At 38.8% G+C, this 27,161-nt stretch overlaps 1 protein-coding gene across 2 annotated transcripts in view; it reads right to left on the bottom strand.

The window, feature by feature from the left end:
• Positions 1-27,161, bottom strand: part of EXOC6B (exocyst complex component 6B) — a 715,681-nt gene that overhangs the window by 541,632 nt on the left and 146,888 nt on the right. The gene's annotated exons all lie outside the window — the stretch shown is intronic.

Raw genomic sequence — 27,161 nt, 5'->3', positions numbered from 1 at the left:
AGGGATAAAATAAGACCCCCACCCCTGAAGCAAAGAGTTCCTCACAGAGAGATGGCCAGGATCCACCAGAGAAACACCTCCTTCCCTCCATTATATAAATACTCAGTTCCCAATTACTCATTGGTTCCTCAAGGTTGGAGTGAGAGAAGAGACCTCTGGTAGAGGCCCCACTGGTGAAAGCTGCTTAATAAACCATTTTAAAAGACATAGGCTCAGGGGTGCCTGGGTGGCTCAGAGGGTTAAAGCCTCTGCCTTCAGCTCAAGTCATGATCCCAGGGTCCTGGGATCGAGCCCCGCATCGGGCTCTCTCCTTGGTGGGGAGCCTGCTTCCTCCTTTCTCTCTCTGCCTGCCTCTCTGCCTACCTGTGATCTCTCTCTGTCGAATGAATAAATAAAATCTTTAAAAAAAATAAAATTAAATTAAAATAAAAAAATAAAATAAAAGACATAGGCTCAGTTCTATTTTCTGGGCCCACAGCTCTCAGAATTACATTGTACAGCACTGGTCTTAAATGGTGTATGTTTGAGATTCACTCATGCAGACCTAAATAGGTTGTAATAACAATACTATATAAGTCAACATATTACTATCATAATATAATTTTTATATCATGATTATATTTTATTACAAATTTCTTTTACTTCTTATTACTACAATTAGGGTATTACATTAGTTTCTGAATTTTACATATAAGTAGATTATATTATCCACGAATTTTATTTCAGGACTGTAAGGGGGGGGGCATAACAAAACATTTCTCATAAGAAGACAGTGTTAGAGCAGACAGGGTTGTACCAGTACATTAAACTATTTCATCTCTCCCCTGAAATTCTGCAATAGTCTCTCAAATAGATCTCTTTTTGTTTAATCTGGTCATCACACTGCTTACCTGTAAGCCTTCCTAAAACATAAAACCTGGTCATGCCCTTCTGCTGTCCATAAGCATTTATTTCGGCTAACAGAAAAATGGCACTTTGTGATATGATACTATTACTTGCCCAACAATCTTTCAGGAACTTCCTCTCCTCGTCATAGTAAAAACTTTCCTCACTATTGAAGAACCTAGAACACCTCTCTCTTCTGTTCTCCTACTTCATTATTGAAGGCTATTCTTCATATATTTTGCTGGGCCACACCTCCAATCCTCACCTTCTCAATGTGGGAGAGGTTCTTGTGCTTAGTCTCTGGACTTCTTAACTGCACTCACTCTCTGGGTGATTCCATCCAGTTCAACCATGAGTCTCAAAATTATATTTTATGGCTTAGATCTCTCCCCTGAACCAGAGACTCATAAATCTCATCACCCTACTCATCGTCACTCTACTTGGATGTCTTATAGGCATCTCACACTCAACATATCCATATTCCCCCTTTTTCTGATGAAGGTAATTAGACTTGGGTTTCTGTCATTAGAAAGAAAAGAATTCTTACCACTATTACAAGCATGTATTTAGTTTACAAATCCCTTAAGATTATTCTTTCTCTAACATCAACCCCCAACTAGACACTCAAACCCAAGAACAGAAAGACTAGATATACTCCTTCACACCTGTATCTACAGGATTAACAGTACACTGTCTGATGCACAGTAAATATTTACTGTCTGAGACCAAAAGGGTTTTTTAATATTTAAAACTTCCCTTCAGTTAGAAGTACTACTGAAGAAGGACTTTTGCATTGACAGAAGGGTTAGAGTGTATGACTTTAAAGATTTCCTTTACCATCTTAATTTTATGAATCTATGATTTCTTTATTTCCTGACTTGTGCTAAGAAATCCTAGATATGCCACTTCCCTATCTCCCCAGTTCAGCCCTTTCCACCTCTGCCAACTGCACATATTCAACGACACCACCCTTCCGAGATTTCTCGAAGGTCGTGCTCTAGATTTAAGAAAGTCCTGTCTTTTACAGATGATCAAGCTCCCTACCTTCCAATATTCTTTCAAGTCCAGAGTTTCATCTCTTTCACAAAGTATTTTGTTCATTAATGGCTTTAGAACCAGTGCTATCTGAATTTTCAATGCTCTTCACTTACTTTTCACAATTTTATACACACGATACAAGATGATTTATTTCCACTACTTATATCTATCCAATAAAATGATTCATATACCTTTTATGTACAACATAAATGTCTTTAATAATAATGATGATGATAATGATGCTTGAATGCTTCTTAAATACACTGCTTTCCTATCTTTAGGTTAATATGGACCTCAACTGTATATCCTTTCTACAAAATCAAAATGACATGTTTTACATACCACTCAAAACAAGCACAACTAAAGTATCTTGCCCCACCATGATAAAGGTATGCACCCGAAGCAGTACAATCTAGAAAAGAGGAGAGTTATTGATAAATACGATGTACTCAAGGCATATCACTAACTGGTTCTTTGAACTTTGTACTTTCATATCTGGAATTCCATAATGCAAATTTTCCATAGCTTATTTTCAAAAAAGACATAAAAAGCTGAACCAGATCTCTCCCAGTTTAAAGATAGCATTAAAATATTCTATTAGTCTGATGTCATTGAACAGAATCTCCTAAAAAAAAAAATCTACCATTAAAAACTGGGCTTCTCTGTAAGCAACTGACCCTGCAAACTGGGCCAATTATTTGAATACTCATGTTGTGGAATCTCACAAGATCCCCTTACGCGGTTTCAAGCAGCTAAATGCCTTAAGCTAGCATGTCAAACACCAGGATTAGAAAAACAATACACAAAACACAAATTCTTTTACAAATACTCTATCTTTGACTCAGTAAGACATTTACATGATGCTTTCCTCTGTGTTCTATTAATATGTCCACTGTACAAAATCAAGCTTTATCTTCCTCCCCTAGAATTTAAAAAAACAAAAAAATTTTAAAAGCCACAAACAAAATACATATACACACCCCCCTCAAAGATTTTTTTCAAAAAAAAGCAACAAAATTCACTGAATAGAAGGTAGACTCTGAAGAACAGCCCTATGAAACAGATGAAGTTCTGAACCAATATTGTGCATCATATTTTAGTTAGGAATGTAGTTTTTCAATTTTCGACGGGGAAAAAATCAGCTTTGCTTATGATAAGTCATTCTTAGTCTTTAGAGAATGCCCTGGCCATTTTCTGTCTCTCAACTCAACCTTTCAAATGATTTTTTTTTTAAAGGTTCAAACACTACAGAGCATCTGATTTAGTGAAAAGCACTTTAAGTACCTCTCCAAGCACTCCCCACTGGATCAAAATGTCATAGAAATGTTGTAAACACTATCAGTCATGTTCCAGAGAACAATTTAAACAAACACTGTTTTGCTCTTTTGTCTGGAAAAGTCATTTCTGAAGTGAAGAGTTCAAAACTTTTAGCCCCACATACTATGCAGTAAGAAAAAAAATACATCTTTTAAGCATCAGGAGCAGAGTACACAATAGGCTTTGTCTTGTTAAACAAAAGAACATGCTTTTCCTTTCAATCATTTCCAGCTGTATGATCTGGCCTTCATGGAATCAGAAATTAACAGCATATGGCATCTGGCTACCTGCACAGACTGCATATAAAATCTGAAGTCTTCAATAAGATTAACGGGTCTAGCGGCTGAGAGTGGAGGTTGAACCACCAAACGCTACTTCCAAAACTGAGGCAATAGCCCTAATTCAAAGAAGGCAAGAAAAAATTGTGCCTATCTAATCAGATGTCAATTGTATTCTTCCTGCCCCCTAGGCAGTTGAAGAAGATTCCACCACTGACTCACAACTGTTTCGGTTCTCAAACAAGGAAGGAACTGATTTTTTTAAAAAAAATTTTTTTAATTAAAAAACAAAAAAAAACAAGAAGTTCTGTGTTGACCTACCTCATGACACAGCACACTGATACTCTGGACCCAAATGAGCCACAGACAAAAAAACTCAAATGACTTATTATTCCTGTAATAAGTTCTACCAAGTCTTGGTACCAGAATGTGGAAATATACAGAAGCTTGGACTAAAAGGTCTTTAAGGGCATTCTAAAATAAAAACATTCCAGACAAAACATTAATTTACCTTTCTCATTAAGATCAACAGACCTGGAATATTTTTCAGTTTTTCAGAATCTATACAAACCCTAATCTCTAACCTGATTCTCAGCTGTCAGAGCATAAATCCTAGACCTGCCTTCCTGCAACTCGATAGGGTGGGGGGAATGAGCACACAATAAAGAGTAACTAAGTACCTTCAAACTTAAAAGAAATAGTTGCTCAAAATGCCAGCAGACTGATCCTTTCTGGTCCCTCCCCCAAGCTTTCTTCCACCTTCAGGCACTCAACACCTTCAAGTCTACTCTTCACACTTTTAATCCTATTTAATACTTTTATCTGGACCTTCTCCAAAGCATTCTAACGGAGCTTCGGTGGGCCCAAAAGTCAAAAAGTGGTATACGCCTTGACAGTTTACTTCTTAACTCCTAGAGGAGAGAGAAAATATAATTTATTAATAAATATTATGAGAAGTGGGCTTAAAACAATTTCATCAATAAAGTTTAATTCGGCCCTCAAGCATTTGGATCCCATAAAAGAGTTCAACAGTGTTTTAAGTGAAGACAGGAGTAAATCTAAACACATTCAAAGGCAGAATTAAAATCTTATAAAGGCATACAATTCGGAATAGACAAAATAAAAAGATGGGCCACCCATGACAGAGATAACCACTTTAATATTTTTTAAGGCATCCATGGTCTAAGCACAACCAACCACTGGAATTTCTATATCAAAAGCTCTTTTACTGACTACGGGATTTACTAGATTCCAGTAGAACTATCTGGATTAAACAACAAAAAAAGCAAAAACCTAAAAGAATAACAAACCCATTTTCATCTCAGATTCTTCCTCTCCTCACAGTTCTCACCAGGACCCTGACAGCCTGACGACATCAATGTATGGCATACCCTGAGGCACCAGGTCAAATGCAGGAATCTATCACAGCTGCTAATGTTTTATCTTCACTTGAAATTTCAGAAATGCAAATGCAATACAGCAACAGCTGTTCACACTTTCAACTTTTTCTTGCAAAGCTGGTCATGAAATGTGGCTTGCTGAACATTTGTAACATGATTACCAATTTCTGTTTCAATGGCTACATATGTGGCTGCCACTAGCCTGTGATCTGATTTCACTGCCCAGTGGTGAAACAGCTTGGCTGGACTGGCAGTGGTTCCCTGAAGGAGATGGCAGTGGGAAGGAGATAGGCTTCCTTATGAAGGAACTGAAGCCGACTAATGGATAAAACATACACGAGAGCAGTCTATTTAAATTAGGAACACAGATATATTTAACATGTGCATACATCAGATTGGTGTGCAATGGAAATTTTTAATAAGTGCATTTGATTAAAATTTGCTTGGACCTACTGTTTTATTGCCTACTAGGATTTCATAAGACACACACACACACAAATACTTCAAGATGCAATCCCTCTCCTCTAGAAGTTAACAAACTAACAGAATAATTCTTAAAGTTTTTCTGGGCTATGGACCCTCTCCCCAGAAATATATGCAAATATAGACAATATTGCATTTAATTTCAGAGGGTTAGAGGACCTCTTAGACCTATAGATCACGGACCACAATTAAGAACACCAATTCTTTAAAAAAAAAAAAAAAAAAAAATATATATATATATATATCCTTTAAGGTAAACAAAGGAAATGTGGGTCTCTTAGTTGCAATCTGTCAAGATTATGTTTTTGAAAGTGTATTTTCAGTGAGAGAAGAAAGGACATTTGGAAGAAAGAATAACACTTTTCTAATCCTAAAAAATTGGTAATTTCATGGGATGTCACTAATAGTACTGTAAAATGAATTAGAAGGAAGTGACAGAAAATATGTACATTTATGACTGGAGAAAAATTCCTGAAAAAGAGAGAAAAAAAGGAACCTTTAAATTACTAAATCACTGAAGCTGATAGACATGGCAACAGAAGATTTCGTAAGAAAAATAAAGTATAATCAATGTTTAGCTAAAGACGACGACTCTGGTAGTAGCGGCCATAGTACCAGCCCAGGTGAAGCCTTCACAAAATGGAGATGAAGAGCACAAAGTCAGAAGGGCTCCAGGGTGGCTCGGTCGGTTAGGAGCACAAACTCAGAACACGTGGTCCAGGAGTGGATCCTGGACCAGAACAATTTGCTTTTTTCTTTTATAAAATTTGAATAAGGTTTATAAATGGGATAATATGAATATTAATTTCCTAATTTTGATAATGTGATTATAAAGGGAATGCATTTTTTTTTACAGGGGACATTATATCTGCGACTAACTCTAAAACCAACTGAAAAAATAATGTGTATATGTAACTATATGTAGAGAGAGAAGGATGAAGCAAATATAGTACAATGTTAACATTTAGGCAATCTGGATAAGGCATATATGGATTGGTTTTTACCACAACTTTTCTTTAAATCTGAAATTACTTCGAAAAAAATTTTTAATCATGTGCTCTGAAGTGTAGCTGCCTAGGTTCAAATCCTGGTTCTGCTGCTAATTAGCTACGTGGCCTTGGGCAATAAATTCTATGACCTCTTTTTGCCTCTGTTTCCTCATTTGTAAAATGGGGATTATATAGAGTACAATCTCAAGTTGTTGTGAAGAAAAATGATAATAATTCATGTAAAGTGTTTATTAGAACAGGATCTGACATATAAGAAGCACTCAAATCTTATTCATTCCTGTTGTACCTTTCCAAATATCAGCCTTATTCCCTGCCCCTTTTATCCCAAGAGTCTGTCTAGACGAAGTCATTATCGAAAAAAGGACAGAAACGAACTAACAATGGAAAAAGCATGGTTTTTCTTCTTTAGCCTCTGGGCAGGCACCCTGCTTCCAGACTGGCCATCCTTTAGCCTACTCTGTTTGCTGGGTGGGGGTGTTTTTTATCTTCTTTTTTTATAGGAGGCTCTACACCCAACATGCGGCCTGAACTCACAACCCCTAAATCAAGTTACACGCTCTACTGACTGAGCCAGCCAGGTGCCCCAGCCAGGGGAGTTTCTATACACACAACTCTGAAAAGTCAATGCCTTCCTCAAAACCCTAATATTAGCTTCAAGAATAAAATTCCAATTCCTTTACTTTATTATATAAAGTCCATTATTATTTGGTTACAGCATACCCCTCTGTTGTCATCTGTCAACACATTTATACAAATACTCCTTTACTCGGGAATAAAGGATACAAACCTTCAGTCCCCAAAACAGAATGTTCATTCTCTCTGCCTAGAATAGGATTTCACCCTCATTCATTGAGCCAACTCATATTCACCCTCAAAACTAACCTTAGTTTGATGTAGATGCCCCTTTGAGCACACAAAACCCAACACAGTATCATACTATAATCACTGACTACTCACTAGTGCTCATGATGTTCTAAGTTTCTTAAAGGCAAGAACTCTAAATCTTTGAACTTCAAGCACAAAACCTGACATAAGACAGACTTTCAGTTAGCTTTGAGTGAATGAATCTTGACAATAATCTCTTGACGAGGAACCCCAATATGTGTGTACAGATAGGATAACCCATTCAGTAGCAAATGAAAGCATTTGTCAAAGGTAGGGGGCTTATACATAAGCCACATCTCTACTTTTACCTAAGTATGTAAAATGTCAGCCATGCAAGTTTCTATCATAAAAAAAACTAGCTTCATGCCTCAAGAACTTAGAGAAAGTAGATGGCACTGCAGTTTGGCAAGAAAGGGGATTCCCCTGAACACATGTTCATGGATTTCCTCACAGACACCAGTCACAACAATATTGTGGCATTAAATTGTTAAAAACAATATTAATAACTGAAAATGTTTTTGCTGCCAGAGAAGCCATACACACCATATAAAACAAGAATTCTTCTAGTTCTCTCCACTATCCATGAAATAAATGGCCTAATTTCAGCTTATAAAGTTATTTCTAACCAGAGTATCTGAAAGAACTAATGCAATCTGTCTGAGACGGCTTTTAATCTTGCTAGTCACAGTGCCTGGTTAATTCCTGTAGCTAAAGTCTTGACCAGAGTTCCCTTTCACACCATAAGTTGGGCAAAACACATGGCCAAATAAAAAAGGTGCTGGAAACAGGCCCTTGAGCCGTATTAAACACAATGGAAATAACACTTGAAAATAGTATCCTTCCCAGCTGGGTAAGAAACACAATGGCTCCAACCATCTGCTCCTTCGGCTTAAGATTCCTTTTCCACAAATGGAAATGACTGACTTATTATTTATTCTGCTTAAGAAATAAGATCCCCAAGAGTTGAAGATCACAATCTAAACCAGATAAAATTCAGACAGTGGTAAGATAAAAAGTGTACCAAGTCCTAGACACGTTTCAGTTTTTCTTTTTATATTATATTCTTCAACTCCTTTACTCTCCCGTCTGTAAGAGAGCTCAGTAAGAAGCTTCTGGGAAGAAAACATGTTCTAGAGTAATTCTGAAAGGAGAAATGATGGGCTAGAATGCAAACAAAACACTGGGTGACCATAAGAGATGAGGAGAAAGCACAGGAGAAAACCAACTATTCACTCATTCGATAATTTAAGTCATTGGTGACAAAGTACCCATCTACTGATATGTGAAATGATTTGTAAATGCACCGAGGAAGAAACCTATAAGGAAGAAATCCCTCTTGATTACACACAGAGTTAAAGTAGAAAGATTATGAAGCTCTTCTATGGTATTGTTTTATAATGTAGATCTTCAAATCCTACTGTAAATACCAGGAGAGATTATTCCTCCAATGACCCCCATAAAGTTCTCATGCAATTCTAGGGTTCTGTGGAACAACATTTGAAAACCACAGGAACAGGTTTCTTATTCCCAACTGCAACTCGTCTACCACAGTTCTTAGAATACCAAACTCTATCGAAATTTGGCAAATTTTGCAAGAACTTGGCAAATCTTGCTGCCCAGGTATACTGAAAAAAGACTGACCAGCAACAGATTCCTGTTTAAGTCTGACAGCTTTGTACAGATCACAACACACTGACTACATTCTACAAAGAAAAATACTTATTACTTTAAAAGCTTTCAGCATCTGATTGAGTTTCACTAGATTATGAGTTCCTAGAAGGCAGAACTACATTTTTGTCATTTTTCAATCTCTACCTTCCTCAACATTTCCCACCCAGTGCCTAGCACAAAGCTTTACACATAAAAAGGGGCTCTTCTAAAAATATTAGAAATAATCAAATATCCAGAAATAGAGGAAGAGCTAAATTACGTTATATAAATGCTATTAAAAATTATTCGGTAGATTATACTCATAGACATTAACTATGTCTACGATGTGAATGAAAAGGCTATAGTTTGTATGTACAGTTCAAGCCCATTTTTGTAAGTGTGTAATGTTGACATGCATATGTACATAAATGACTCTCACTTATCCATAGATAAAAATCTAGACTCTTTTTATCAAAAGGTTATCTGTGAGGGTGCCTGGGTGGCTGAGTCCATTAAGTACCAGATTCCTAATTTCAGCTCAGGTCATGATCTCAGGACTATGAGATCAAGTTGGGCTCCATGCTCAGCGGGGAGTATGCTTGAAATTCTCTCTCCTCTGCCCCTCCCCCAAACACATTTGAGAGAGAGCCCGCACGCTCTCTTTCTCTCTCTCCTCTAAATAAATAAAATCTTTTTTTTTTTAATGTTATCTGTGAGCTTTGGGATTTTTAAATGTTTCCACATTTCTGTTTATATACACCCTTATATAGTACATGAAATGTTTATATAATGAATCCCTCCCATAGATATCAAAATAATAAAAACATTTTCAGTTGGAAAAGGTCAACTAAATTTAACTCTCTAAGCTAACTATTACTCTTCTCCTTCCCAAATCCCTGAAGTAACTTTAGCCCTGATATCTCTCTCAGGGTATCGCTCCTTCCTCCCTTATCACTCTACTTTCCTGTCTTATTTTTCTTTGTGTTTTGTTAACTCACTTCATCTGTGTCCAACAAGACCCCAAACTCACTCTCTGGGCTATTACAATTTGTTTTTACCTTTCATCTCTTATTCCTCACTCCCCACACTAAGCCAAAAATAAATGTTGACCATAATGAGACAGCACTACACATCCACCAGAATGACTATAATTAAAAAGACTGACCACAACAGATGTTGTCAAGAACATCGGGCAATTGAAACCCTTCATATATTAATAGCAGGAATACAAAATGGTACAACTACTTTGCAAAAAAGCTTGGTGGTAGTTCATAAAATTCTCACCCCGAATTCCACTCCAGGTATATTTACCCAAGAGAAATGAAATAGATGTCCGCAGGAAGACTTATACAAAGACATTCTCCATGGCTCTAGTCATAATAGCTGAAAACTGAAACGTTTTTCGGGTCCCTCAATAGAAGAATGAATAAACAAATTTTCTTAAATTCATAGAACAGAACAAAATTCAGCAATGAAAAATGAGCTCCTGAAACACATAACATTATAGATGCACCTCAAAATCACGGTGCTGAGTGACAGTAGCCTTACTGCCTGATTCTACCTTTTTTTTTTTTTTTTTGGCCTGATTCCATTTATATGAAGTTCTACAACAGCAAAGCTCATCTGTGATTTAAGAAAAAAAAAAAAAAAACTGGTTGCCTAAGGGGAGGGAAGGGTACATAAGTAGAAAGGAGCATGACAGAACGTTCTGGGGTGATGGTGATGTTCTGCATCTTGACATGGGTTTAGCTTAAACAGGTATATACATTTGTCAAAAACTCACTTAGGATTTGTACCTATCACGGTATTTGAAATTGAACTCAAGCGAAAAAATAATCTAATATTAAAATCTAACTAACATTATGCATGCTTAAGTATTTAGAGATGAAGTGTACTGATGTTTCAAACTTACTTTGAAAAGCATAAAGATGATGTGATGGGTTGATGGATGACAGATGGAGAGAAATAAGGTAAAGCAAGAATTATGGGACATTAATTGTAGAATCTAGGTGGTGGGGAAACACAGGTGATAACTTTTCTGTAGGTGTGAAATTTTTAAAAATAAAATGTTAAGACAAAGCGTAAACTCTGATCTCCAACTCAAATTACTTTTTGCTCAGTCTTCAGAGATAGCCAGCGCATTTTGTAGCAAGCAAAGTCCAATTTCGCTCTACTGAGACCATGAGGCAGGCACACCATGCTACTTAGCAGAGTAGTCAGAAGTGGTAAATCAGCAAGCTTGCCTGGAGGGAAAACTGGCCCCCAAGGATGAGCCAAACAGGAAACCCATTGGTGCAAAGCAATCAAAGAGCAACTACACTACCACGAACTCCAACAATCACCTTTGGTGACTACTTTCTTGAGCTAAAACACCAACAGCACTTTCAGCCAGGACAAATCCCCTTTAGGGGGAGGCTGCCACCACCACCCAAATATTCACTAACATTCTTAGGCAGCTTTTCTTCCCTAAGTACAACCAGAAGTACCTTCTAACAAAAACACACACAGCTTTGAATTGTAGCATGGGACAGATTTATGGAATATGGAAGACATTAAAGTATTCGCTTTCTCTCTGAAAATAAAGAGCGCAGACTCATAAACAATGCCTGAAAGGCATTTCAGCAGCTTAATCCACACAGGACATGTTTTGCTTTTTCAGAAAATCAGGAACTGTTGGGTACAGGAAGCCATAAACAACAAGAATTTGGCTTAAAAAGGAGAACAAAATAAATGTTTTTTATGGAAATCACTTAATGTTTTTTTGAAGGGGTTTATTTATATGTGACAAGGTCTACAAGACACAACTAGTACATAGGCAACAGCTCTTACAATATATCTAATATTGATTGACTTCTCACAACAGTGGCACCGAGCAGAACCAGTCTGTCAGCATTTCCATCAACAACTACATTTGTTGGGCTTAATAATTCCCTTTTTCCAATTTTCTCCAGACAGAGAATACCACTTAGCTAGTTCTCAGCATTCAAACTCAGCCAAGAGGTTTTCTTTTAAGTTCCATCACACATGAAGTCTGGAGTTTTGAAAGTGCATTTCCTTAGGTAGGCACAATCTTTCAAATTTAAGAGTCAAAGGAGTCATGATAGAAAAACCACCCACAGAATTCTGTAATTTAACAAAGATTCCACACACAAAATTCACTGAGTTAATAAGGTTAAAGATGGAATAAAATAGACAATACCATGGGTGGTAGGAGAAAGATATTCTCTTAGAGAAAAATTACTATTTTCAATAGGTATCTTAGAATTACAATTAGGATCTGATATTCCTACTGAAGCAAAACAAGTTATGAAGAAACAGATTTTTTTTGGTCAAGGAGTAGTATCTGGAAAAGTCCAGGTTTCAGAAATGAAAGGTTAGTGTTCTGCTTTGAAACTTCTGTGTAGGGGTGCCAGGGTGGCTCAGTGTGTTAAGCCTCTGCCTTCACTTCAGGTCATGATCTCAGGGTCCTGGGATTGAGCCCTGCATTGGGCTCTCTGCTCAGCAGGGGGCCTGCTTCCCCACTGCCTGCCCCTCTGCCTACTTGTGCTCTCTTTCTCTGTCAAATAAATTAATAAAATCTTTAAAAAAAAAAAAAAGAAAGAAAGGAAACTTCTGTGTAACCATAAGCAAGACTGAATTCTTTATTTACCCATTAATGAAATTAACTGAACTTTCTTACTCATTTATGTTCAAAGAGTCTGAACTTCTCATAGACAACAGTGAATATATACTGAAGCTATCTTCTTATTTCTTCCCACTATAAAAGAGGCCCTGTACAACATCTATAAATAGTACTTCTGCCCCCAAATGATGCTACTCAGCACAAATTATCCTGAGAATACCTACCCAATGCACACTAAAATCATAAGATCTTAGTTTCTTCCCCAACTTTCACTTCTGTGTTTTTCTTAACTCAATAATACTTTATGAATAACCTGGAGAGAAACAATTGTTTGAAATGGTTTCCCTCTAATGCTCAAAAATATATAAATTATCAACTATTGGGACACTACATACAACGCACCATTTTATGCAATACCACTAGCTGCACAGCCTTTTTTTTTTTTTAAAGGTGGGAAAAAAAAAAAAAAAAAAAAAGACTGCCCGTGGTGGGTCTGGATGACTGAGCAGACCAGTCTGACAAGGGTCTTGGAGAAGAACGCTTTGGAGATGACACTGGAAAAGTAGGTTGGGGCCATATTGGTAAGATTCAAATGACCAACTGTGGGGTTTAGATTTTGTTCTGATGAAAATGCAGAGCCACAGAACATTGTTAGCAGGCAAGTGACAGGTGGAAAAGGGGATGCAGGAAAATTAAACATGCAAGCTAAAAGGAGTGCCTGGCTGGTTTAGTCGATAGAGCACGCAACTTGATCTTGGGGTTGTGAATTCGAGCCCCACAGTGGGTATAGAGATTACTTAAAAATAAAAGAAAATAGAAATCTTTAAACAGGCACATTAGATTAAATGCCAGTTAGACAAGGGAAGAGAAATAAGAAGGAAGTCAGAACACAATGTCCAAGCTTCTTTTATTATTTTTCTTTGGTGAAAACTAACTCACATGATTTCAAGTTAAAGACAGTAGATTGAGTACATGCACTGAGCTGAACTCCCTCCTCAAAACTCCCTAAAACAAACCTAACCAGTCTTTTTCGAAAAGGCATAAACTATAACATCAAAGAGTACAAAAGAACTAAGAGCAACAAAATGTTGGAAACTGGAAAGCAGAGGGCCCGGTTGGTAATCAGACAAAGCAAGGAAGAGGAAAAGCCAGTGGCAGCCTGACCTCATCATGCTGGCAGCTCAAGGTATCTGGAAGGGAAGGCAGAAAACACAGCCTAAATGGGCTAAGCTGAAAATCTGCGTATGAAGCAATTAGACACCTCTCGCCCCTGATTCCCCTTTCTAACTTTATCTGGCCAGCACCAATCCTTCCCTCACCACAGCAAAAAGCTAGGGATTTGTTTCACAGAAAAGGTAAAACAGAAGGTCTCAACTTGGAGAGAGATGTCTCTAGTGAGAAGATAAGTATCATCCCAAAAAAGAGGAATTAAGCATGAGAGTTTACTTACCGACTGTTGAGATCACCAATGTCTTTTTCTCTACTTAGACTCCTTAAAATGAGGATGGGCAAGAAGGATTCTAGAAGTTCCTACTTGGGGTAATTTGATCAGCCCTGGGATGGGGGGGTGGGAGAGAAGATCACCAAAGACACTGACAATGAAGTTTCTCCCCAAGGAAATCATCCATCCAGTTCACCCTACAGGTGACGGGAGGGGATGTGGAAGTAAGTTCAGTGGAAGTTGGAGTTAAGTGGCTATGTAAGCGTGCTTCGTCTTGGATCCCCAAGAAACTCACATTTATTGCTGAGTATGTATAGAAATAGGGTCCAGACTTTTTATTGCTATTGACTACTGTCTTAATTTAAACTCCCCTAGAAGGAGAACCTGAGAAAAGGATTTGAGTTTAAGGAATTTATGTGGGAGAGGACCCCAGGAAGGACTTACAGAGTCATAAAGAAGCGAGACCATACAAAGAATGAAGTGAATAAAGGGTATCAAGCAAGTTAGGCCAACTAAAACTTAATTCCATGGGGAACTCAGAAATAGTATCAAATACTTACCTCAGAGGTAATTCTGATTCTCTACCAACCTCCCACCTGATGCGCAAAGGAGCGGAGGTATTTACAAGCCAAGTTCCATCAGTTATTGATCGAGAGCCACTAGGACAGGAGGATGGGCAGAAAACTGGCATTAATTCCCCATCTCTGGCATCCAAAGAAAGTCTTGAGCCAAGAAGATACAGGTGCTGACAACTGGAGGTTTGGTCAGCATGCATTGAAAGGATGAGCACTGAAGGGATGTAAACAGGGTGCCAACAGCATCTGCTAATGTCCATCATGATAACTGAGCTCTTTAATCACTATCTTATCCAATGTAAGAAATTGTTTCTTGTAGGTTCACTCTTGAATCCTTTGCTTTCCTGTCTTTTAGAAAGCTAATAATCTAGTAGTAAGTGGAAAGGGTCCCCACATTACCAAGCACTTTACAAAATTATCTAGCTAAAGCCGTACACCATTTTGGTTAATGGCACTAACTTTATCACTCTGTATTAGGAGATAAACATTGACCACCCCAATTTCACCAATGAGAAAATGACTCCAAAGCAATGAAATGATGCATTAGGTCCAAAAGTAAATGGAGATAAAATTAAAAGCTAAACTCATGGCTCCCATTTTCAACTTTCAAAATGTACTACCTGCTAACTTTTACATTCACATTAATTGTGCCCATGCCCAGCTCTAAGAATTTTAGCCCAAAGCAACTGGCCAGAAGGTGCACTGCTTTATTTCACCATTAAGTTACCAAAACTAGAAGTTATACCTGGCTGCAACATTAAATATCTGAAAAGTAAACGCAACCTCAACGTTCCCTAGGCCCATGAACTTGAATACCCAATCAGGCTATTCCAATATGTCTCTAAACTCAGTGGCTCAAAAACTTCATTTATCGAAGTGACTGGACCTCAGTTTCCATTCATGATATTCCCACAGCCCACCTCCTATGAGTTTTTCTCTTCTTTACAAAATGCCTTCCTTTTTAAAATCTACTTTTGTTTTTCTTTCTTTTTTTTTTTTTTTAAGTGAGGGGTGGAGGCAGCAGAGGGAGACGGGGAGAGAAAGAATCTTAAGCAGAAAAACCCAGCACAGAGCCTGACATGGGGTTTGATCTCACAACCCTGAGATCATGACCCAAACCAAAACCAAGAGTCAGATATTTAACCAACTGAACCATCCAGGTGCCCCAATATCTACTTTGTTTAAAGGTGGGCACCCCACAGTAGAAGAATTGGAATTCCCTATGATACCATCTCGAAGTCTCATATCATAAGGTATTCAATTGTTTGGCACTAGAGTGAGGTTAGAGGAAAAGACTAGGTCAGAATGGATGGATCAATGTTCTTTTCTAATACTCAGGTCCTAGAGCAAAGTCCGGCCCACCATACGCGCATCCTTATTCACACGTTTATTTCTCCTAGGGTCTCCACTGTCTGTCCTTGCAGTGTGATCAACTCAACTCAGTTTATGTATTTACAATTGTGCACAGGGTCTATCTTCTTTCCCCTGTCCTCCATGATACAGCAGACAAATGAAGGATAGAACTAGGTACTGCTTAAGTGTCTCTGGGATTTCTGTGCCAGTTAAGGAGACTGCCCTAAACATCTGTAAGACACAATCAGTGGAGTATTACCTAATTTCTCATTCCAGCCTTGACTCCCCAACACATCCTATTCTATGAGTTTTAAGTCTTCCCAACAGGAGGGCAATGATAGTTTATTGAAGTACAGGAATTAAACCTTCACCTCAAACAAGTTTATCATCAAGTTTCCACAGCCAGTCTGCCCAAAGAAGTTGCCTTTTCTCACAGCACTTACTTTTCTAGCCTCTAAGGCAGAGAGGAAAAAACACTAACCTAGTCACAAAAATGTCAACAATAGCTACAAAACTTCTATTAAACAGACCATTCATATAATAGGTGATCGTTTCAACATTTAAGTACCATCTGAGTACATGATAGCCAAGGACAGCAATATTATAATTAACAAATGACTGATGGCCTTCTTCATGTCCCCATGGATATGCATATTCCAATCATTTCACATCCACGGAACAAGAAATAAAGAGGAGTATCTTATTTTCCAAATTAAACTAAACCTATTATTCCTTTATCGGACCTCCAAGTTGCTTCAATAGTTATAATATCAGATGACAATACACCAATTTACCTTTCCTGAAAAGGTCCTCATGGAAATATTCTTTTAAATCCTTTGTCAGTATCTAATATAAGACCTTGTACTTAATGGTCACACACCAAAAAAGTCACTGACTACTACTGACTTGTTGATTGCAGTTAGGCCCAACTTGCTGACAGACACTAATAACCAATCACAGATCAGTCATTCTAATCAGTTTCACAACCCTGTGTATATGTATTAGTCTGAGTTTCTGAATATAGAGACTATTTTACCTACTTAGTTTTTTACAAAGTTTTTTACAAAGTACAGACTCTTTTATGCTAAAGATTTCTGGGGCATTTAGGGCTCATTTCTCATTTTCCTTGTGGTTTGACAATACAGAGAAAGCTGGTAAGAAGGGCACGTCGACACTCAGTAAACTTATATTCTACTGTTGTGAATTAAGTCATGTCCCCCATAATCATAAAAAGATACCTTAAAGTCCTGACTTCCAGAACCTGTAAACGTGACCTTATTTGGAAATTATGTCTTTGTAGATATAATCAACTTAAGAGGAGGTCATCAGTGTCAGCCTTAATCCAATATGACTCGTGTCCTTATGAGAAAAGGAGAGGGGACACAGATACACAGGGAGAATATCATGTGATGATAAAAAAAAAAGAAGAAACTGGAATTATGCTGCCACCAGTCAGGGAATACCAAGGATTGCTGACAACTCCCAGAAGCTAGGAGTGAGGCCATAAAATAGCAACCCTGCCTACCCTTGAATTTCAGACTTCTAGCCTCCAGAACTATGAAAGAATAAACTTCTATTGTTTCTTTTTTTATAAGCCACCTTATTTGTAGTGCTATGTACAGCAGCCCTAGGAAACTAATACTTTAACAATAAACTGAGGGATCAAATTAAAGAAAAAAAAATCAGTACACAATATAGTTAGCAATAAAGCCTCTAGAAAAAAACAGGGTGAATATGCGATTGAATTTATAGAGCTCTAAAAAGGTCAATCAATAATATTTTTAAGTCACGTTAATTCAATTTGCAGTTAATATTTCAGAAAACAAAAATATATAGGTGAAGAAAAATAAAATAGTAACAGGAATGCTTGCAAAAAAGAAAACAGAAAGTAACAAGTCTTCATAAAGATAAATAAAATGTTCTAGAGCTTCTGAGAAGTGTTTCTAGATGGGAGTCGTTGGGGATCCAGACTAATAAGACTCAGTTCCTGCAGAGTAAGGGTCAGTAAACTTGCGCTACAAGAGGCAGACAGTAAATAGTTCCAGCTCTGGAGGCCATACAGGGCCTATTACAAGTGAACTTCGCCTTGGCGGCACGAAAAGAGACAATATGAAAACCAACTAGTATGGCTGTGTTCCAATTAAACATTACTTACAAAAACAGGTGGTCTACCCACAGGCTACAGTTCCAACCCCTGCTATGGAGTAATGGTTCTTAATTGTCCTGGAATGATAGACACATAGTTGTAACGTGTCAGCTTAGCTAGGCGGAACTCCATTTCCAACCATTCCCCCCAGTTGCAGGGGAGGCATGAGAGAGAGTCCCGGACAAGATTTAGAGAGGAGCAAGGAGCAGCAGCCCTTTTGTAGCTCACACGTGTTTCGTTTATCTGCTAGTTAAGCTTGTTGGCCTGTTGGCCTGGGGCAGCAGCCATGCCTGCAACTGCTCCACTTCCCCCACCCATCCTCCTTCAGCTTCTCCTGGACCAAGTGTGTATTCAGCTCCACAATGCAGGGCACCAGTTTCTCCTGCAGCTTACCCACATCGGTATCAGCAGCAGCAAGAACGACCATGAGCTGCAGGCCACCTCCTGGCTTCCAACTTGTCCTTGCTCTCCCTTATTTTATTTTAAAGATTGTATTTATTTATTTGACACAGAGAGATATCAGAAGTAGGCAGAGACGCAGGCAAGGGGGAGGGGCCTCCCTGCTGAGCAGAGAGCTTGATATGGGGCTTGATCCCAGCACCCTGGGATCATGACCCGAGCCGAAGGCAGACGCTTTAACCCACTAAGCCATCCAGGCGCCCCCTCCCTTGTTTTAGATCTACCTTCCTTTCTGACTACCTTCCCTGTGGACTTCAAACTCCAGCATCGGAAGCCAAGATAACAGCCCCGCTCAAGGAGTGGCCCTATGCAACGGTGGGAACTGGGTAAGCACTCTCCTAGGGGTTCTGCTCCGGACTGAATCTGGACCAATGTAGAAACCACCATGACAATCCATGAGAGTTATGAGCCACAATAATGCACATGCACATACACATACAGGGACAAAATCTGAAAACACTTCAGGGGTAAAATAAGTAAAAATTACAAATGTCAACCAAAAGACTGAAAAGTTTGAAACTTACCAGCCCGGAAATAAAATAGTAGAACACCAATGTGCCTGGGGGGCTCGGTGGGTTAAAGCCTCTGCCTTCGGCTCAGGTCATGATCCCAGGGTCCTGGGATCGAGCCCCGCATCGGGCTCTCTGCTCAGCAGGGAGCCTGCTTCCTCCTCTCTCTCTGCCTGCCTCTCTGCCTACTTGTGATCTCTCTCTCTGTCAAATAAATAAATAAAAATCTTTAATTTAAAAAAAAAAAAAGAACACCAATGTGCCTAACCAACCTGATGACAATCTGGCTAAAAATGAGTTAGCTTATCAAACTGTCAATTGCACAAAAACAGGGAAAGCATCCAAATCTGCTCTTGATTTAATATATAAATTTATAACACATAAAAACCTCTTTAATCTTGAAGTTTCAAGTACTTCTTTAAAAGAAAAAAATCGGATACGATTATTTGGGGATCTGCTGTTGTATTTGGCTTTGCACTAGCCAAAACTAGTATGAAAGCAAGGATGCCCATTTCCTTAATAAATAGCTGCTTATAGTCTGAATCTGGGCTATTGAAGAAGCAGAAGCATTAAGCGCTGCCACCCAAAGATACCCTAAACTCTAACAAAATGTTGAGTTTCAGCTGATGTTAAAAGACAGTCAATCTTGAAAATATAAAAATTAATCCGTAAGTATCTAACCTTAAAACACCAAAAGACTGAAGACCTTACCCAGCTCCCAAAAAACAGCCAAACCTCCCTGCTCCCTGCTTGATTTCTCTCCGTAGCAAATAGCACCATCTGATGTACACTATATTGACTGTTTTTAATACACTCAATAGGTACTTGTTGATTGAAATAATATGACATGTAAAACATCGAGATATTCATCTTGACATTTTTAAAAAACTGTATTCAAATTCTGAGATATTACTAAACAAGGATAATCTTTCACACATAAAAAAAATTAGTAAGGTGAAGTGTTATGTAAGGAGAATACATGATTACTGCCCAGTTTCAAATTCCTTTTTTATTATTCTTCCTTCTCTTTTACAACTTTCGCTACACAAAGAAGGGGGGAAGGATCCTCCTCTTCTTTTTTAATAGTACCCTTTACCAACTAAGATTGCTTTACAGAAGGTGCAACTTCCATTCAGAAACTGACCCATCTGAAACCCTAAGATGGTCCTTGGAAATAAGTGGCATTCATTAAGATCAGTGGCTGACGACATTCCAGTTGCGTTTTCCGCTCTGTGCAAAATATTCTACAAAAGCCCAGGAGAGGAAACTAAGTAGAATGCTAGGTTTCAAACATTTTTTACAGGAAGTCCAACCTAATATCCTCAGGGTAAATCCTATTTTGATCCAACCAGAACTCTAGGAGGGAGAAAAACAGATTATCCACCTGCCAAGCCCCAACCACTCTTAACAAAAATTTAGTCAAAAATCCTCTTTAGAAGTTAAGTATCTTCATGACTGGAATACTTTTTCCAGGGGAAAAAGAAGAAACTCTATGAAATTCAACAAAAACCCCCAAATGGCAGGCTAACAGGCAGCATTTTCTCTCTGTTCCCTGCACATTCTCCACCCTCATTTCAAAAGAGTGAAGATAGAGGAGGAGAAGAAATCTGATTTAACAAAGAAATATGATACACATCACAGAAAACACTTAAAAACAGATCTGATGGCCTCACCTGGAAAACTGGAATATATCCATAGGTATAAGGTTTGCATTACTTTTTTAACATTCCATTTCTAAAAGCAAGTTCTGAACAATAAAATATATTTGGTATCCCAATCCAGGACGTGCTGTACATAGCGCTGTTCTTTGCCTATGAAGTTGCTATGGCTTCCCCTCCTCAAGTATAATCTAAATAAAAACAAAGTCCTGCGGTGAGTCCCCAAAGCTACCTTTGGGCCATTTAGAAAAACAAAAGAATACTGCAAAGGATCACACAATTCTTCATTCTCTGGAGTAGGGAATGATTGTGATGAAATACATCAGTGTTGGGCAGGGTTATTTAAATCCATAAATCAGTGTAATAGTGGTCACTTTTACTGCTACTTCATACCCCCTCCATACTCTGTGATCACTAATCTTCTACCTGTTCCCTCTGGTTCACCCATGAATTAAAAGCCTAATTCATCTTTCTCTATTCACTCCCCTCTTCCCAGCAATTTTTTCAACTGTTCTTTCTGTCTCCCCCTGCCCTAACAAGTGTATCACTCGTCCTTCTTACTCCTCTATCCTCTACATTCCTTACATTTCCTTAAAAAATGCCTAACTTTCCTTTAAAGAACTGACAGACGGTCTCTCTATCCTAACCCAAGGCAAGATGTCTAAGGAGCTGTGACTTGAGATACTAATGTTGTGTATGTTGCCTTTGAGAAGAGTGGATCTATGCTTATGATAAAATCTTTTAAGATAAAATCTTTTCAGAGAGAAATTCTAGGAAAACTTGAACCTAAAAAGCTCTAGATACAAATGTATCTGCTGTGTAAAAGTGTATTTCCTTCAAGAATGAACTTCATAGATCTCACCCCAATTACCCATAAATCTAGATTCAGAAGGTAGGTAAGTCTTCTAGCTCTGTGTCTGTGGTCCACGTTAGGTTTTTAATAAGTGTTCAGTGGGAATGGCACACTAAAGGACAGTGTGATGCAAACTATCATTTCCATATGGGTTTTGCTGTTGTTGTTGTTGTTGTTTAAAGAAAGAAAATGAAAAGGCTTTCTTTCCTGTTACAATGCCAGAGGAACAAAGGAGTTGCTAAAGAATCCTGGATTCTCCACAGGCTGCGTGCACACATGCCCAGAGTCACCTTTCCATCTGCAGGCTTGCATACCGCTAAGATAGACAGAATTCCGCCCTTCCGTTTGTAGCAAGACATTTCTCTGTATGTCATTTGGCAGATGCAGTTGTGGGGCTCTGCCAAATCACCCTGGAGCCCTCCATTTTAATCAGTATCACATAAAGTTTAACACATGCTTTGAAATGTGCACCAGATCCAAAGCTTTGCCTGGGGATGGGGGGTGGGGGTGCTTTCTACAAAAACACATACAGCCCCAGCTGTGACCCCACAAGCAATTATCTTTCACCTTTGGCTGAACCAGGAGAACTGTCAACACCAGCACACTGCCAACCAAAGGAGAGGTTATCGGGTCAAAGGGGGGGAAAAAGGCTGAATGTTTTGGGGTTCAGCTTGGCTCTTTGAGAATCCTGCCACCTGCATGGAAGAAGCATTCTTTGTAGCTAGCTGGACACTAAAAAGCACAGCTACCAGAGTAGAAGCTGTGAGTACAGTGGATTTTACCAAGGCTGTTCAAGAAGTAAACTCCTTAGTACAAGCTCAATGTTCCAATAGTACAATGGGATAAGCATGTACCAAAAGCTAAAGAACTCATATAGGTAAACTCACATACATCAGGAAACTGCATCTGTGAACAGACTTTTGCAAGGAAGAGGATTAAAACAAACCTCATACATTGGAAAGAAATTGTTGTTTTCACCTCCCGTCTCAACACAAGTTAAAAATATATGAAAATAGTCTTAGAAGTTTTCTTTTGAATATGGAAACCAAAAGAGGTTGCCATTGATGGTATAAAAAATTAATGACTAAAGTACAGATGGAAGGCCATAATCTCCCCAACGTCCCCATATAAACCCCAAATACATATATATACGTACACACACACTGCTGATGAGATTTTTCTAAAAATGCCAACTATGAAATATATGAATGCTCTGCCTCTTCCACAAGTGAAATTAATCTCTCACAACCAGAAGAAGAACACATTTTATGTCCTGTACCATCTATGATCCGTTTGTGAAGCCTGGTCTCGGTCACTGTATCAAGAAGGACTCTAAGGCTTAGGCTATTACGGAGGTAAGAATGCCAGCTGAATCACTGACTTCTGTCAGCACTGACACTAACGGGCATACCGGTGCCACAAAGTGGCACATAACTGTTCCACATCAAATAGACCAATGGTCTCCAAAATGGGGTGGGTCTATCCCCCAATGCTATGCACAACAATCCATCAGTACTTACACTTCTTTTCATCTTGTTAAAAAAAAAAAAAAAAAGTGGGAGCACCTGGGTGGCTCAGTCATTAAGCATCTGCCTTCAGCACAAGTCATGATCCCAGAGTCCTGGGATCTAGTAGCACATGAGGCTCCCTGCTTAGCGGGGCACCTGCTCCTCCCTTCCCTCTGCCTGTCATTCCCCCTGCTTGTGCTCACTCTCTCTCTCCTCTCTCTCTCTCTGTCAAATAAGTAATAAATACTTTAAAAAACTAAACTTTACTAACATTTGGTTTAAGAGATGATACTGACACTCTCACTCTCTGCATGTCAGAAAGTCATGTACCACACATGGAATTTCAGAAAATTTGGGGGTGCCTGGGTGGCTCCGCCAGCTGAGCGCCTGACTCTTGATCTCAGGGTTGGGAGTTTGAGCCCCACGCTGGGCTCCACACTGGGTGTGAAGCCTACTTTAAAAAAAAAATACTACTGGGGCGCCTGGGTGGCTCAGTGGATTAAAGCCTCTGCCTTTGGCTCAGGTCATGATCCCAGGGTCCTGGGATCAAGGCCCACATCAGGCTCTCTGCTCAGCAGGGAGCCTGCTTCCCCCTGTCTCTCTGCTTCCCTCTCTGCCTACTTGTGATCTCTGTCTGTCAAATAAATAAATAAAATCTTAAAAATAAAATACTACTACAGTGGAAAGATAGTGCAGTGTGATTGATACTAATACTCTCCCTTGTTGATTCTCTTTCCTTTTTTTGTGATCTATTGTGGACTGCATGTGCTTAAATAAAATTAGATTATGTTACCTAGTTTTAGTTAAACTTATAGAAAATGGACAAATAGTTTTAACATATTCCAAGAAAGAAACTGTAGTTTGAAAATAATATTAATAATGCTAGTACATGCAAATGACAGGAAAATAGCAGGGTTAATACTTGTCTTCATCCTAGTGAGGTAAGACCATTACAATACTGGTCCCCAGGGAATCTTGCCTCCCGTAAGCAAGCCCCTCAGCAAAGCGACACTGCTACTTCTCCTATCAAGAGGCAGAGACCACTTCTCCACCTTCCTGAATCTGGACTGGCTCTGCGACTTCCTTCGGCTAAGAAAATGGGACAGACGTGGTCCAACTCTGGAGTTTAGAGGCCTAGCAGCATCAGCTCTCTCTGTGTAAACCAGAAGACCACTGTGCCATGAGGAAGCCAGTTCAGCCTACTGATGGATAAGAGTCCATGCAGAGATCCAGGATAACAGCTGGCACCAACTGCCAGCCAGCCACGGGCTGGATTCCTGGTGAGGCCAACAAACTCTCTAGCTGTGCCTTGCCTCAAGTGCTGATCCACAGAAACATAAGAAATAATAACTGTATTATTTTAATCCATTAAATTTTCGGTGGTTTGTTAACCTTCAATGGATAATGAATACTCCTGGTATGAGCCCCGTGTCAAAGCCATTGTATAGTAAATATAAAGATGATTGAAGCATATCCGACAGAGTAACCCCTCCAAAATTAGAATTATCTAGAAGACTATTCAAAAAGAAGATACAGGGGTGCCTGGGTGGCTCAGTGGGTTAAGACTCTGCCTTCGGCTCAGGTCATGATCCCAGTGTCCTGGGATCGAGCCCCGCATCGGGCTCTCTGCTCAGCAGGGAGCCTGCTTCCCCCTCTCTCTCTGCCTGCCTCTCTGCCTACTTGTGATCTCTCTCTCTCTCTCTGTCAAGTCAATAAATAAAATCTTTAAAAAAAAAAAAGAAGATACAAATGCATGATTAACAATGGATCTCTCTCTAAATATATCTCCTGCTCTAGGATAGTAACTAATGAGAGTAGTACTGCATATATGACTTTAAATAAGTTATATATATATATATATATGGTGGATATATACTCGAAAATGTTTACCAAAGGAAGTCCACAATCCAAAAAGTTTAGAACCACCAACTTAATGAAAGTAGTACATATATACAATTTATAAATATAAATATACAGGTATAGGTACAAAAGTTCAACGTCTTTTGAAGTAAGAGTGTCAAAATCTTTGACAAGTTCTAGTGAGCTGCCATGTACTAGTTCATGCAGTAAAGCTGATCAAAGACTCTCCAAAGCGATCTCGTCCACCTCTATTTCTAGGCATTACAAGTTCCAAACCATTCCAAAATAGGAATCTCCATAGTTCTAACATTTTGCTTTTACTAATACAATGCATTTTTACTTTGCAGTATTATATATACTCCTCCCCACCCCACAACCTTTTATTTGTTACATTACTTGCTGCATTTAGATCACTACACAACTACCAATTTTCTTATCATGGCAGATTTCTATCTCAGATGAACAGTGGTATCATTCAATGATGCAGGAAATGTGGAAGAGAGGGTCCTGTGGTGATGGGAAGAGGGCCTGAGGTGATATGGCCAATGAAAGGGAGACCTGAGCATGTCAAGTACAAAGTGGTAAGAGTCACTGAAAGGGAAAGGTTGAAAAAAGAGAAGTAAGAGGGAATGACCGACAGAGTAAAGAAATGAGACTGAGCAGGAGGGGAATAAAGCCTTGAGCAGGAGGAACAGCCTCTTTTCTGAGAGGTGGAGCAGAAGCAATGAAGAATAGTGGAGATACAGATAGCTGAGGAACAAGAGTGCTAAAAGCCAAGAGAGCTTCTGCCTAAGAGTCTTCAGTTTCTCGGCGACATTGGTTAAGAGGCAAAGTCATCCATAAAGAAAAAGGGGCATTAACTCTGTGAAGAAAAAGATGAAGTCTTCACCTTTTTGTGTCTTATGGAGTATTTAAATGAACACCAAATTTAAGCTTACTCATACTATGCTATCTCTAGGTATTTCAAGTCAATATTAGAAAATTTTTTTTCTTTGTCATTTAGCACTTCTCTGTTTCTTTCTTTTTTTTTTTTTAAGATTTTATTTATTTATTTGACAGAGAGAGAGAGAGAGCCAGAGAGCACAAGCGGGGGGAATGGCAGATGGAGAAAGAGAATAAGGCTCCCTGCAGCCCAGTGCGGGGCTCAATCCTAGGCCCTTGGAATCATGATCTGAACCAAAGGCAGATGCTTAACCGACTGAGCCACCCTCTGAACCAACTGAGCCACCCTCTTAACCAACTGAACCACCCAGGCATCCCACACCCTTCTCTATTTCTTCTGTACTACCTCACAACAGGAATAAGGGGGGGGGACATAAATACATGAGCAGTCATAGCCAAACCCAAGTCTGTCAACATAATCTTATCCAACGTACACAGTCAAATAAAACATAGGTCCACTCATTCCCTGACAGCTATCCACCATCTAAACTGGGCCACTCAGAAAAGTTTACCAACACCTTGAACCTACCTGTCAACGTGTAAGAGAAGATGGCATCCGTTTTCACTAATGATATAAAATTAAACTCTGAGATGGCTACAAACTCTTCTAGTCAACCCTTTCTACTATGTAATTTTCACAAATCATAATTAAACTAGAAAGGGAGCATCCCGGAATATATTACTGAATCTGACACTGATATAGCACCTTAATAATTCAGATGGCTTCCACAAGGGATATATAATTGGATACATTTCAGAGACTGCCTAAGTCCCTTGACATTTCATAAAGAATTTGCATTCACACAATAATTTTTCTAAGGAAAGCATTCATGACTTTCATTAGATTCTCAAAGGGTTTATGTCCCAAAAATGCCTATGAACTATCATTATAGATCTTCTCCTCTCCAATGTTAAAAGAGCAACTCCACTTGAAGACCTACCAGAAAAGGCAAACAGAACACATGACCAGGGAGGCCATAGCCTCTTCATCAGGGTGGCAGGGAGAGCCATATGTTTAGCTGACTAAGACGAGCAAAAGTCATGCTGCTGGGAAGTAGGATGTACTATTTTTTGGCATTTGCTTGTTTTCTCATATAGTTTATTTAGAAATAAAGGAAAGGTACAAATTAATAACAGATTTCAGCCTAAATCAAAAAATAAGATTATAGAAGGTAAAAAAAAAAAAAAGGGTATTCCTTTCCTTATCCTTAAATTCTCTGACATCAGGATAAAATTACCATATTCAAGGACAGTGTAGCTCTTAAAAGTAGATTAAGACCACTATGGTT

Source organism: Lutra lutra, chromosome 9 (genome assembly GCF_902655055.1).
Source record: "Lutra lutra chromosome 9, mLutLut1.2, whole genome shotgun sequence".
NCBI classification, from domain to species: domain Eukaryota; kingdom Metazoa; phylum Chordata; class Mammalia; order Carnivora; family Mustelidae; genus Lutra; species Lutra lutra.
Note: the sequence above shows the minus strand (reverse complement) of the source record. Positions and strands in the feature narration are given on the sequence as shown.